Source organism: Lygodium microphyllum, chromosome 25 (genome assembly GCF_053477565.2).
Source record: "Lygodium microphyllum isolate KBCC chromosome 25, Lygodium_microphyllum_v1.1.10, whole genome shotgun sequence".
In the NCBI taxonomy this organism is placed as follows: domain Eukaryota; kingdom Viridiplantae; phylum Streptophyta; class Polypodiopsida; order Schizaeales; family Lygodiaceae; genus Lygodium; species Lygodium microphyllum.
Window position 1 is genome coordinate 123028400 of NC_141159.1, and position 13086 is coordinate 123041485.

Sequence of the window (13086 nt, forward strand, 5' to 3'; positions counted from 1 at the left end):
ATGAAGGCTAGTGTAGGTCTTGGGTTGATTAAGGGGCTGAAATTGAGGCTGAAAATGAGAGGGTTGAGCTCTTGATGGCTCTCCAACTTCATAGTATCAAACAACCTTGGGAGTTGTGGTCTTTGGCTGCTCTTGAACAATGGGAGGACTTGGAGCATTTAGAATAGTTGTAGGTAATATCATCTCACTCAAGAGAGCCACAAGCTTATCAATGCTAGACTTCATGTCCTTTATGTCATTGGAGAGTTGTTGAAAACTGTTAGAATCAGTAGAGGCATGAGTAGTTCCAACCCCATTCACTTGTTTGTTTACTGCAGCATGTGTTGAACTAATCTCTAGCTCCTCATTAACATGGTTCTCATGGTAAATAGCCTCTTGTGAAGCTTCACACTCTTTATCTAGCGGATAGTTCCTTTAAACCTTCACTGATGGTATCCATAATGGGGTCCTTTCCTTTATTTTTAGCCATAGGTGACATCTTGTCCTAGATTCACAAAAGAAGAAAAACTCAAATATCTTAAGCTCTAGTGATCCAAATGAATAACTTTTTGGCTCTATATAAATCTTAGGATATCTCATGTTAGATGAGCTATCCAGTATTGAAAATTATTGAGTACAAAAAATTCTGTAGGAAATTTATTGTAGTTGTCTGGAATTTCTTGCAACCTGTGAATGCTTTGTTTTGGTCATTTAATGACTTGTACCATCAATTTCATGCATGTACCAACTATGTAGACCCTGTTCCAACTCTTTAATGCTTACCCAAAGTACAAATTCCACAAGTAACATACATCTTGCTTAGCATAGCTCTGGAGTGGCCAATGTCAAGGTGTCAAGTGATAGGAATCTTCTCCCAAGGCACAACTCTCTAGAAGGAAGCTTCCAAATATGTTAGCTCTATGATGAGATATGAAAGCTCCAAGTGCAACAGGTCTTGTTTGGCTATGGAGGCCACAAAACAAAACTTGAGACAACTGACAATGCTAAGTAGAGATGGACAAGAGGTGAAGATCTACTAAAATGAGCTAAGCCATGCTCAGCTGAGCTTGCTCTGATACCATGTTAAAATACACGGGATCTAGAGCATGGCAGATGCGAAAGCTATGGAGGTTGAAAGAGGAAAAGGAAACTCATGAAGACATTGACCCTAACAAGGACAAATTGTTACACAAGTAAATTAGGTTCCAATATTGAGACTTGGACTCATAAACACAATCTTGGACTATGCTCTAAGAAGATTTAAGAGTATCCTATCAATATTTATTTTTATGTTTGTGATGCAAATTACACTTTATGTGAGGAAGAGTGATGCAGCTTTGATCATCATAGTCATCTATGTGAATAAGTTCATTATTACAAGTAATAGAAACTATGGAATTCTTAATACTAAGGGATTTTTGAAGTAAAATTTTGAGATGAATGATAAGGAAAATTGAGGTACTTTCTTGGTATTGAGATGATGAGATATGTTAATAGTATATGTTTGTCCAAAAGTCAATATGGCTTGGATATGTTATTCGAATATCGTATGATGGTAATTGCTCTAATATCATTAGAAGTAGTATTCTCACTGACTGGGAGTGTCTCTATCAAAGTGATCCCACTAGGTAGCATCTACTCAAGAGTGGCTATACTGCATTGTATAATCTTCTCATTGCCACCCCTTTGAGTGTTCCATCATTTACATGATGATTTACTAGCCCAAGTTGTTGATTACCTTGACGGTGACATGCACTTTACTAGAAAGAAAATAGTACTATCATTGCATTAGAAAAAGAGTGCAAGTACAATGCTTTATAGGATTTGAGTGGTGGCACTTTCTCCTATTGTGCATATGGGATTCTGTTCCTGAGCCCTCACTCCCCCTCACAAAGGGACTAAAGTAAGTGTGATTGCAAATATTTCAATAGCCTCCACCTCCAAGCTCCATCTTCCATAGCTGTGTGCAAGAGAAGAGAAGAAAAAGAGAGGAGATGATAGAGAGCTTCTTCTCCAAGATCTCTCACTCTCACACACTCACTCCCTCACACTCTCACACTCCCTCTCTCAAGCAAACACAAGCATGAAAGAAGGAGAGAAAAAGAGAGGAAGAAGAGTCCACTTTAGCCACACACCAAAGAATAAGCTTCTCATTCACTTTTTGAGTTTATATACAAAACCCTAAATCCCTTTTGGGAGGTCATCCCCTTTTTTACATGGCTAGTTGTGGCATACGAGGCCCTCTTTCCTATTGTCCTTCTATCTTCCTAGATCCATTTCTACCACTCATTTACCTTTACAATTTTCACAGGAGGGAGCTTAGCGCTCTTTTACAAGGATTTTGGTTGCGCCTTTACATTCAAAGCTACACCTTCTCATTTTTTAGCACTTTTTGGGCTCCGATGGTTGCATCTTGGGCTTCTTGTGGCCATGCCTGCACTTTTGAGAACTTCGAGGTCAGAATTTCCTTCTAGGCTGCCTCTTTCAGCTCTTGACTTGCACTTTTCCACTTTTCTCACTTTTTCTTAAGCTAAGGTTAACAATTAACTAAAGAAAGTCCTTCCACCACACAATTCTTCATATGGTATTAGAGTAGTACCATTGAGAGAGGCTCATTTTGAGAGCAAAGTGAATGAGAAAAAGCAAGGATTCAAGAAAAAAAGCAACAAGTAAGAAGCTCTCCCATTCTTTCACTCTTTCTCTTAGATACTGCATGTGCAGGCACCAAATGTAGGGCATATAGAAAAAATCTTAGATTGCTGAAAGATTTGGTGTATAAGTAGAGCACTATATATTTTGTAAATAAGTCCTTTAGGGAATTTTCACTGTTTTTTTAGCAAACTGAGGCCGTTTTAGGCCCTGATTTAGATCCACAAGGTTGTAGATACCAACAGCTTAGGATATACGGAAATTTTGACTGTACCGATCAAAAGTGGGTACACATATAAATTTCAAATATATAAGTTCTAAGGTGCTTTCTAGGAAGAATATGCATCTAATGGAGATGCATTGGATGATGTTGATGATCATTATAGTCATGTCTAGAGAAAAAAGTAAGAATCATGGATCCTTAATAAGTTAGAAATAAGATTTGGAAGTAGATTTATAGTTGGCCCTTGGTCTAGGAGATTAAGGAGCAACCCCACATCTTCAAGTACATCTACTAGTATTGTAGATAATGATAAAGAAGAAAAAAAGTGCTAGATGTTTATTATATATCTACTAGTCATTCAAGACTTGATGGAGACCTTAGTGTGTTAGAGATTTTAGATGATGAGCTTGGTACTCCTTTAGTGAGGGCACTAGGTATATAGAGAGCATATGGTAATGTAATGGCTTCATTGAGTGATCCAGTGGTACATAGGTTTAAAAATGTGAGAGAAATTATTAGAAGATTGGGTTTTTAGTGTTATCATATCACCATTATGCTTATACAATTAAGATAGTTAAGGATGCTAAAGCCACTTATCTTGAGGAGCCTATTGGTCATGCTCATTGGGATGCAATAATGGATGAGGAGATGGCTACATTAGAGGCCAATACAACTTGGGATCTAGTACCATTAGCTAAGGTCAAGAAAGCTATTGGCTCTATATGGTCTATAAAATAAACTATAATGACAATGTTCTATTGATAGGTATAAGGCTAGGCTAGTTGCAAAAGGCTATATACAAACATATGGCATAGGCTATGAAGAGACATTTGGTCTAGTTACTAGGACAAAAACCATCGATTTTATTATTTCTTTGGCAGTAGCCAAAGGTTGGGGTTTATAGTATATGGATGTGAACAATCTCTCCTTGCATAGTGATTTACAAGAAGAAATGTATATGGATCAATCAGTAAATTATGAGAATTTAGACTATTCCACACATGAGTAAGTCTTAAATTTAATCGTTTTATGATAAGTTCTATTTGTAAATGGTTGGAAATGGTTGTTCTTGGTTGGTTATTAATGATGTGATTGATCAAAAATATTAGAAAAAGTAGGAAAAGTCAATCATCGAATAATTTCTAACACACAAAGCCCGCAACATTACGATTTTAAGGAAAATCATGAGTTTTTAGGGTTTTATTGTGTATATGGTGTTCATATGGAATGGAATGTGATATGAAAATAATTCTTAGTAAACCTAATTAGTCCAAGTATGTAAATTTAAAAAATTGATGTTGCAGTGAACTTATTCTACTCCACCATGTGTTGGCTATATGCCGTGATTTTCCTCATATATCATACTTTGCATGTGGATAATTGTGAAAGAGTTGCTAACCATCACACCACTTACAATTGAATTTTGATGGGCCTACATCGTAAGGCTTTCTAATGTCAGTCAAATTCTATTGGCATTTAAGAAAATTAACATATGATGCAATTTAATAGTATTATTCTGTGATCATATCAATATAGCGCTTCCTCATATCGTTTACTTCCTCCATGATATTGGATGCACAAGATTCATAATAAGCAGCCTCACCCCCACAAACTATTTGAAGAGGGTTGTCTCACTATATGGCCAATTGATTCACAAGGGGAGTGGATTAACTACTCATAGATATCATAAGCATGAACTAGAAAACATTTCACATCCTAAAAGCTAGTAATTATAAAACTCTTTATTGGGCCTCCAACTTGGGCTAAAAATCTACTATAGAATGCAAGTAATGGATTATAACTAGTTAGCACAACATTTGATACCACTCAAGGAATCAAGAGGGATAGCCTCTTATTACATAGGCAGCTTGGATTCTAGTCTCTATGTAATGTGCTGCCTATCAACTATGTCGACACGTTTTTAGCAGTCCATCAAGAGACAAATCTAAGTGACACATCCGGACACTCCCAGGGAATGTTATAGGGTTTATCACCTAGGGTTTCTTGAGTCCACCTCGCAATGGAACGTTTGCAGCCAAACCCACTAGGATCGACCTAAAATTTGGGTTCCTAGTGGTCAAGATCTCATGATAGCATTCTAGCGTCCGATCCTGAACATCCTACTTTACGTAGAGATACCCAAGCCGAAGCACATCCATGCCGCACTTGGTTCAAAGAGAATGGGAAATGAGAGGGATGCATCAATCAACCTCTCTATCCATAGGGAGTAGTCCCATTCACATCCCCTAAAACAGCATGAATCGGGTTCTAACCTAGCAATACCTAAAGGTTGTACGTCTATAGAACCTTGTAAGAAGCCTCCCAGTTCTCTGGGACCACCCTTCCCTAGGACAGATCTGTTGAGGGTTCCGTCCACCCACTTTCTCATTAGGCATTCTTTAGTTACCTAATTAGGTCCTACCACATTTATGGGTGACATTTAAAATTAGCTTCTTTCATTAACCCTTTTAAGGAACATGATTTGTTCACGTAACTTAAGGCAATGACACAAAAATAGTTCAAACAAGTTCCTTGGAAGTACACTTTATATTAGCATTTTAACTGAGATACAAGTCTTGTCCAAAAAGGACGATTCCCGCAATCTATGAGGATGCATCTTATTTCTTCCAAGCTTCTACCCTTGCACTAGTACCAAGGCCTCAAGAATCCATCTTGAGTCACATAGATTGTTTGAGTAAGACTCGAGGCAGGGAATTTACAGCGAGAGTCCCCCCTGGCATATCCAAGTGTCCTCCTACATTCAAACTAATCCATGGAAAGACCTCTCGTGGTGGGTTCGGTACATGATCCCGTCACGGTTATTTAGAACCCCCTTTGATAGGGTTGGTGGCCTACTGGGGGTGGTTTGGTACACCCTCCATGAATTTAAGGTGATTTATTATTCCAATTTCTTTTGTGAGTTTGGGTCATACAATCCTTTCACAGATGGTATTCCTAAATTTACAAGCACAAACAGCAATGAAGGCTAGTGCTTAGGACATCTGCCAAGGTGAAGTTCTTTTTTTGAATGCTTAGTGTTCACCCTTTTTTTGGGTTTTTCTTGTCTTAGTGTCAACTACCATGGCCTTCTGAGGGGTAGAGAATACCCTCGTTCCGACCCTCATTCTTATGCAAATAGGAGCCAGCAATTATGCCTTTGGATTTATATCCACCCGAATGTAGTTGCCCTGATTTTCTAACCTTTTTACCGAGGTTCTTGTCTTGAGATCACATATCTTAGATGATTCAATTTAGGATTTCAATTGGTCATTTGATAACCATTTTCCTCAGAACTTTATCAAGGTCCCTAAGTTTACCCTAGGGTTTCACTCCCTCACGATTTCTCAACATAAACTTTTGTTTAGTCCTCCCGCAAGCCAATAGTAAACTAAGTCCTTTGCAATCCATGAGTAGTTGCGACCATCAAATGTCACGTGACAAATAGTCATTCTCTCTTGCGGATACGACATTCAAGTTTTCTTGTATTGACATCGAGTTGTATCATAGTTTCAAATGATACCTCTAAGGGTGTTTTGGACTTATCGTGGCTAGTTTCTAGGATAGATGCCAATGAGCATGTTTACTTAACTCTAAATCAACCTATGATCGTAACAATAATTTAGCTTATTTACAATTAACCCTAAATAAGTCAGATTAAACCCTAGCCCTACTTATCATATAGGGATTCATTTACTGAATTTTCTCTTGCAATTAAGTTTAACAATTTGCATGCACATCTTAAATCTATCTTTTAGGATGAATCTCTATCATGTACTGCAATCAAAACTATCCACGATGCCACGCAGATCCAGATGCAAGTCTTTCTAGTGTTGGTGATGCAATGTGGAGCTTCTATTCTTGGAAATTCATTTCAATGAACTCATGCAAATCATAAATTGTGACTTATATTTTTTCTTTGTGTGAGGTACATGAATTCCTCATGCCTAATGTAAATGCAAGCCACATCTCTCTAATGGTTTATAGGATGCCATTGTCTTACATGGTCTTGCATATTATACATATCGATAACCTAAGATGCACTTGCGAAAATTCATGTCTGATAATCAATTAGTATTGCAACAACCCATAGATTCTCAATCAACTCATGGCCTATCATGATCATCATGAACTAAATTCATATGCATCTACCTTTCCGGTTATACAAATCACATGATGAAAAACACATGACTACTTTCTATGATAACTACACTTTATCATTCCACTCATAGGACAAGTCACCATAGCGGTAGGTAGTTTTGGAGTGATGAATTCACATCTATACCTAATAACCCATTTTTCAATTCCTTTTACCTCTCAAGTATGCCAATACTAGTGCATAAATCTAATGCTCTCCAAACAAAATTAATAAAATCATTGATTTCAATGTGCACCAATGCGAAGTCTTTTATGCAAATTGTTCATTCTATAACATGTCTTAGTGCAATAAAACACAATATCCAACATGATTTTATAATACAACCTAATTGGTAGTTAGCTATCATAGATTTTTGCATGAATACTTCTTCCTAGCTAATGTAGTCAATCTACGTTTATAAAAGTTTCCTACCGGAGTAATATTCTTGGAATGCACCTAGTTACCAATCGTTGTCGTTCCTTGACCTGTAGCTCCATCAGTTGATGCAGGATTCACACTTGATTGGACCTTATTTCATTTGGGAGGCATCGTTTAGTTTGGCCTTTCCTTCACGGATATGCACACATGCTACTAGGAGTTGACTCCTCGCGGGAGAACGGTCGTGGGAACCCTCTTAAAAAGGGGGGAGAAAGCTTGGAAGATTCTTGAGAGATTCCCCCTTTCTCTCTCTCCCTCTCTCTCTTTCCCTATCCCTTAGTGCCCTCTCTCTCTCCCACTGTATTTCTTTCTCTCTCTCTCTCTCTCTCTCTCTTTCAATATGATAGGAGGGGGGAGGGGAAAATAAGGTGCCCCTCTCTTGCCTAAGGGGGGGATTTTATAGCATTATTGGGGGGGAGGGGGAATGACATGGCATGGAGTCCCCTTATCTCTATCTAGGTGGTCGGGTGAGCCATCGCCATGAGGACTATGGTTAATCGGGAGAGAAGGGATTGCCATCGCGTTCATTTCCTTCCTCCGTAGCTTCACTACCCACACATCATCTTGTCTTCTCCTGGTGTCAATGGCCATTGCAGCTCCCCCTCCCTTCACCAACTGGCAATGCCGACAGAGGGAATTTTTTTTAAAAAATATTTAATTATGAAGGGGTGACTTACGGGGCCAAGGGGAGATATTACATCCTTCCCCCCTTAAGGAATCGAGATGTTCTCATCTCGAAAGGAATTGGGGGTATTGTTAGTTGAGAGTACTCTTGTCAATCCATGTGACATCTTCTTCTGGATAGTCCTTCCACTAGATGAGGTACTCTCTAAGGGTTTTACTCCTCAATCTCTTTTCTTGAATGGCTAAGATTCTATCTGGCCAGATCTCAAGGACTCCTTGGCTTGGCATTACAACATATTGATCATTAAGTACATGGTTAGGATTGGTTTACATATTTCTTTAATAGGCTAACATGAAATACATCGTGAACCTTTACATTCTCGAGGAGTTGGAGTTTGTAGGCATTGGGCCCTAGGCACTTGAGGATCCTATAGGGTCCGCAATACCTTGGACTTAGTTTCTTAAATTCTCCCAACGATAAGGAACTCTTCTTCGGTCATACAAAAATAAAAACCATATCTCCTTCTGTGAAGAGTTGCTCTTGTCTATTTAGATCTGCATAGGCTTTCTGCCTATCCCTGGCAGCTCTAATGTCTTGTCTGATGGCCTTGACCTGCTCATCCATTTCCTCAAGAATTTTCTTGGAAGCTTCTAACCTTAAGGTAGGATTTGAAATATTCAATGGAGTATGGCAATCATGCCCATACAATGCTTGAAAATGTGTCATGTGAATGCTTTGTTGGTAGGAAGCATTATAGGCAAACTCTACCAATGGTAGATATTGGATCCACTTCTTGGGTTTGCGGCAGCAATATGCTCTAAGGATATCTTAAAATACTTGGTTAACTCTCTCTGTTTGGCCATCAATTTGAGGGTGATATGCTATACTAGAATAGAGTTGAGTTCCAATGGCCTCAAATATCCCTCTCCAGAAGTGAGTGTGTGATGGGACCTATAATCTAATAGAACTTCAAAGCCAGCCACTAACCAGCTACTCTAACACAAACTTGCTAAGAGACTTGATCACAGGAACACTATATCGGCAGGGTGTGGATGATATCTATCGCCAATGTGTGATGCCTGACAAGGTTCCTTTCATCTTGGAAGAGTGCCATGAATCTGCATGTGGAGGGCACTTCGCTGGACGGTTGACGACACAAAAAGCTTTAAGAGTTGGATATTGGTGGGCATCCATCTTCCAAGATTCCTTTGAGTATGTTAAGAGATGTGATACATGTCAAAGGCATGACAGCAGAGCAGAGAGAATAGGAAACACCCACTTACACCTATCATGGCTATCCTTCCATTTGAGAAGTGGGGCATTGACTTTGTGGGTCCTATCACCCCGTCATCTAGTACTCAGAAGAGGTACATTATAGTAGTAACTGATTATTTTACAAAATGGTCAGAAGCGTGGGCGACAAGGCAGGACAATGCAAAAGAGACTGTAAGTTTTCTTTTAGAGCAGATTATCTGCCGTTTCGGTCCACTGAAGGAACTAGTGTCGGACCGTGGAACCCACTTTTTGAATAAACTGAAGCTTGGCAAATCAAGCACAATAAAACAACCCCCTATAATCTGCAAGCAAACGGACAAGTCGAAAGTACTAATAAGCAGCTTGTGGGTATCTTGTCTAAAATAGTCTCTGAGAAGAAACGAGACTGGGACAAGAAGTTGTATGTGGCAGTATGGGCGTACAATACAATGTTCAAGCGAGCTACCAGCCATACTCCATTTAAATTAGTTTATGGGGAAGAGTGTGTGTTACCCCTTGAAATCGAGTTGCCAACCATACGGTTTGCAATTAACCACTCTTTGGGAGATGAGGATTCTCTCTTTGAATGTTTCACGACCATAGCCCACCTGGATGAACTGAAGTTGCAGAGCTTATTACACCAGGAGGTAGCTAAACGTCGAATGAAGCAGTTGCACGACCTTAAAGCAAAGAAGTATACCTTTAAAAAAGGGCAATTAGTTTTGTAATATGATGTGCGTAGGGAGCTATTTCTAGGGAAGCTGGAACCTAGATGGGATGGACCCTACAAGATTGTCAGGATAGGGAAAAATAGGTCTACGGCTCTACTAGCTGATCTGCAGGGAGTAGAATTTAAAAATAAGGTTAATCTTAATAAGATTAAGCCTTTTTGTTTTTGAGTATGCTAACACGGAAAAATGCATTGTAGGTCCATGCTAGGGCTGATTTGAGACATGCAAAAGAGCTTAAAGCTGGTTGATGGGGCGGTTAATTCCTTATTTGGAGCACCCATTGTCAAGATTGTGGGAGAGAAGGAAGGAGTCTCGCTTGAACCTTTCTTGCTTGCACAATGGGGGAAGACACACAAGGGTGGAGGCTGAAAACAATTTTTTTCTTCTTAGTTGTGTAAGCCAAAAGAACTCAAGTACAAAGAAATAGAAGGACCCTATATATGGGTCTCAAACCAAACTCAACTAACTAAGGTGGCATACTAACTGAGCCACAAACTAGAGTAGATAAGGATAGCTATCATGTAGCTATTATTCATGGGCGGTGTACCAACCGCGTCTACAACTGACAAGTCGGTGACATAAATACACAATGGTCACCCTGGCGTATCACGAGTGGAGCTCGATATCTCAACACTCCCCCTCGAGCTCAATCCCAATTCCTGCACACCAAGCAGGTCTCTGAACTTGCGCAGCTTCTCTGCGCCCAATGCCTTCGTGAATATGTCAGCTACATGATCCTCTGTGCTGACATAAACTAGATCAATAAGACCTAGTAAAACCCTCTCTCGCACATAGTGATAATGCACCTCAATGTGCTTTGTTCTAGCATGATAGACTGGGTTATTTGCCAAGTGTATACTACTCATGTTGTCACAATAAATGACAACTGGCCCATCTGTAGACTGATGCATATCATAAAGTAGCTTATGCAACCAAGCTACCTCACATGCAGCCATTGCTGCACCCCTGTACTCAGCCTTTGTGCTCGACAAGGCAACTGTAGGCTGTTTCTTGCTGCTCCAAGTGACTGCAGCACTCCCAAAAGAGAACACATATCCACTAGTAGATCGTCTATTAGAAATACTACCAGCCCAATCAGCATCAGTGTATCCATGCAACTGTATCTGAACCCCAGTCTCATAAAATAGTCCATACTGCAATGTGGACTTCACATACCTGAGTATGCGTCTAGCCGCATCCAAATGTGGTTTCCTTGGAGCCTGCATAAACTGACTTACCAATCCAAGAGCGTAGCTCAAATCTGGCCTGGTAATAGTCATATAAATCAAACTTCCTACTATGCGTCTGTACATAGTAGGGTCTTCTAGAAGCTCACATGCATCTGTGCTCAGCTTCACATTCTGCTCCAAAGGAACTGAAATAGGCTTACAGCCTGTCATCCCATATTTGGACAGCATGTCCAATCCATACTGCCTCTGCAAGAGCTGAATCCCATTTGGTGATCTAATCACCTCAATGCCCAAGAAATAACGCAGCTCTCCCAAATCCTTCATCTCAAACTTCTACTTCAATAGCATTTTCACATGAAGGATATCTTCATCACTATCACCTGTCATAATCAAATCATCAACATAAATGACAAGTAGCATAATACCTTTCTCTGTTTTTCTCACATAAAGTGAGAAATCTGCCTTGGAAATCTGAAAGCCAATAGTGACAAGATACTGTCCTATCTTGTCAGACCATGCTTTAGGTGCTTGCTTCAAGCCATACAAGGCTTTCTTCAACCTGCAAACAAACTCAGGATGAACAGCATGCACATAACCTGGTGGCTGCTCCATATAGACCTCTTCTTGCAAATCACCATGCAAGAAGGCATTCTTTACATCCATCTGATGTAAAGACCATTCCTTTGATGCAGCCATAGCAATGACTGCTCTTACGGTTGCCATCCTTGCAACCGGACTGAATGTTTCTTCATAGTCAATGCCATATGTTTGTGCATACCCCTTGACTACTAATCTTGCCTTGTATCTATTCACAGAACCATCTGCATTGTGCTTCACCTTATAAACCCACTTACAGCCAATTTCATTTTTACCTTTAGGCAAAGGTACCAATTCCCATGTAGCATTTGCTTCCAAGGCATCCATTTCTTCATCCATGGCTTTCTCCCATTTTTCTTTTCCCATGGCTTCCTCAAAATAAGTGGGTTCTGGTTCCTGTATCACTTTACCCATATATGCATAGTGAATGGCTGTAAATCCATCATATTTCAGCCTATCCATAGGATACCTAGCTCTCGTAGACCTGCGCAAAGTAGGTTCACTCCCAGGTGCTCTCAAAATATCCCTGGTCTTCCTTACTCCAGGTGTAACAATAGAAGGAATACCCAACTCATCATCAATGCTCTGTTCTGAGCCACTGGATTCACCATCTACATAAGAGTGACCTGCATTCACATCAAACATGGACTGATCAACCTTCTCTTTTCCTTTTTGTGATACCTGCATACCACTATCTGCATTACTTTGAGAAGATTCTCCTGATCTCAATCTGCCTGTCCATGGCGAAGAATGTGAACCACTGCTAGAGGACGCTCCAGGTCCACTAATATTTTGTGACTGTTGCTGTGAATTTTGTGCAGCATTACCATTTTGTGCATCTACATCATCAATCACATTTACTGGTTTATACCAGCTACTCATCTCATCAAAAACAACATCTCTGCTCACTGTAAACTTACGAGTAGAAGGGTTATAGCATCTATAATCTTTTTGCTGCAGAGAGTAACCAATAAAGATGCACTTCTCAGCTTTTGGATCCAACTTGGATCTCAACTCATCTGGCACATGTACATAGGCAATGCAACCAAAAATTTTTAAATGAGAAATATCTGGTTTCCTACCAGTATACCTCTCCTTTGGAGTCATTCCATGTATTGCTGCAGTGGGAGTCCTGTTCATTATGTAGACTGCTGTAGCAACTGCTTCAGCCCAATAAAAATCTGGCAAGTCTTTTTCATTGAGCATGGCACGAGATACCTCTCCAATATGCCTATTTTTTCTTTCTGCAATTCCATTTTGTTGTG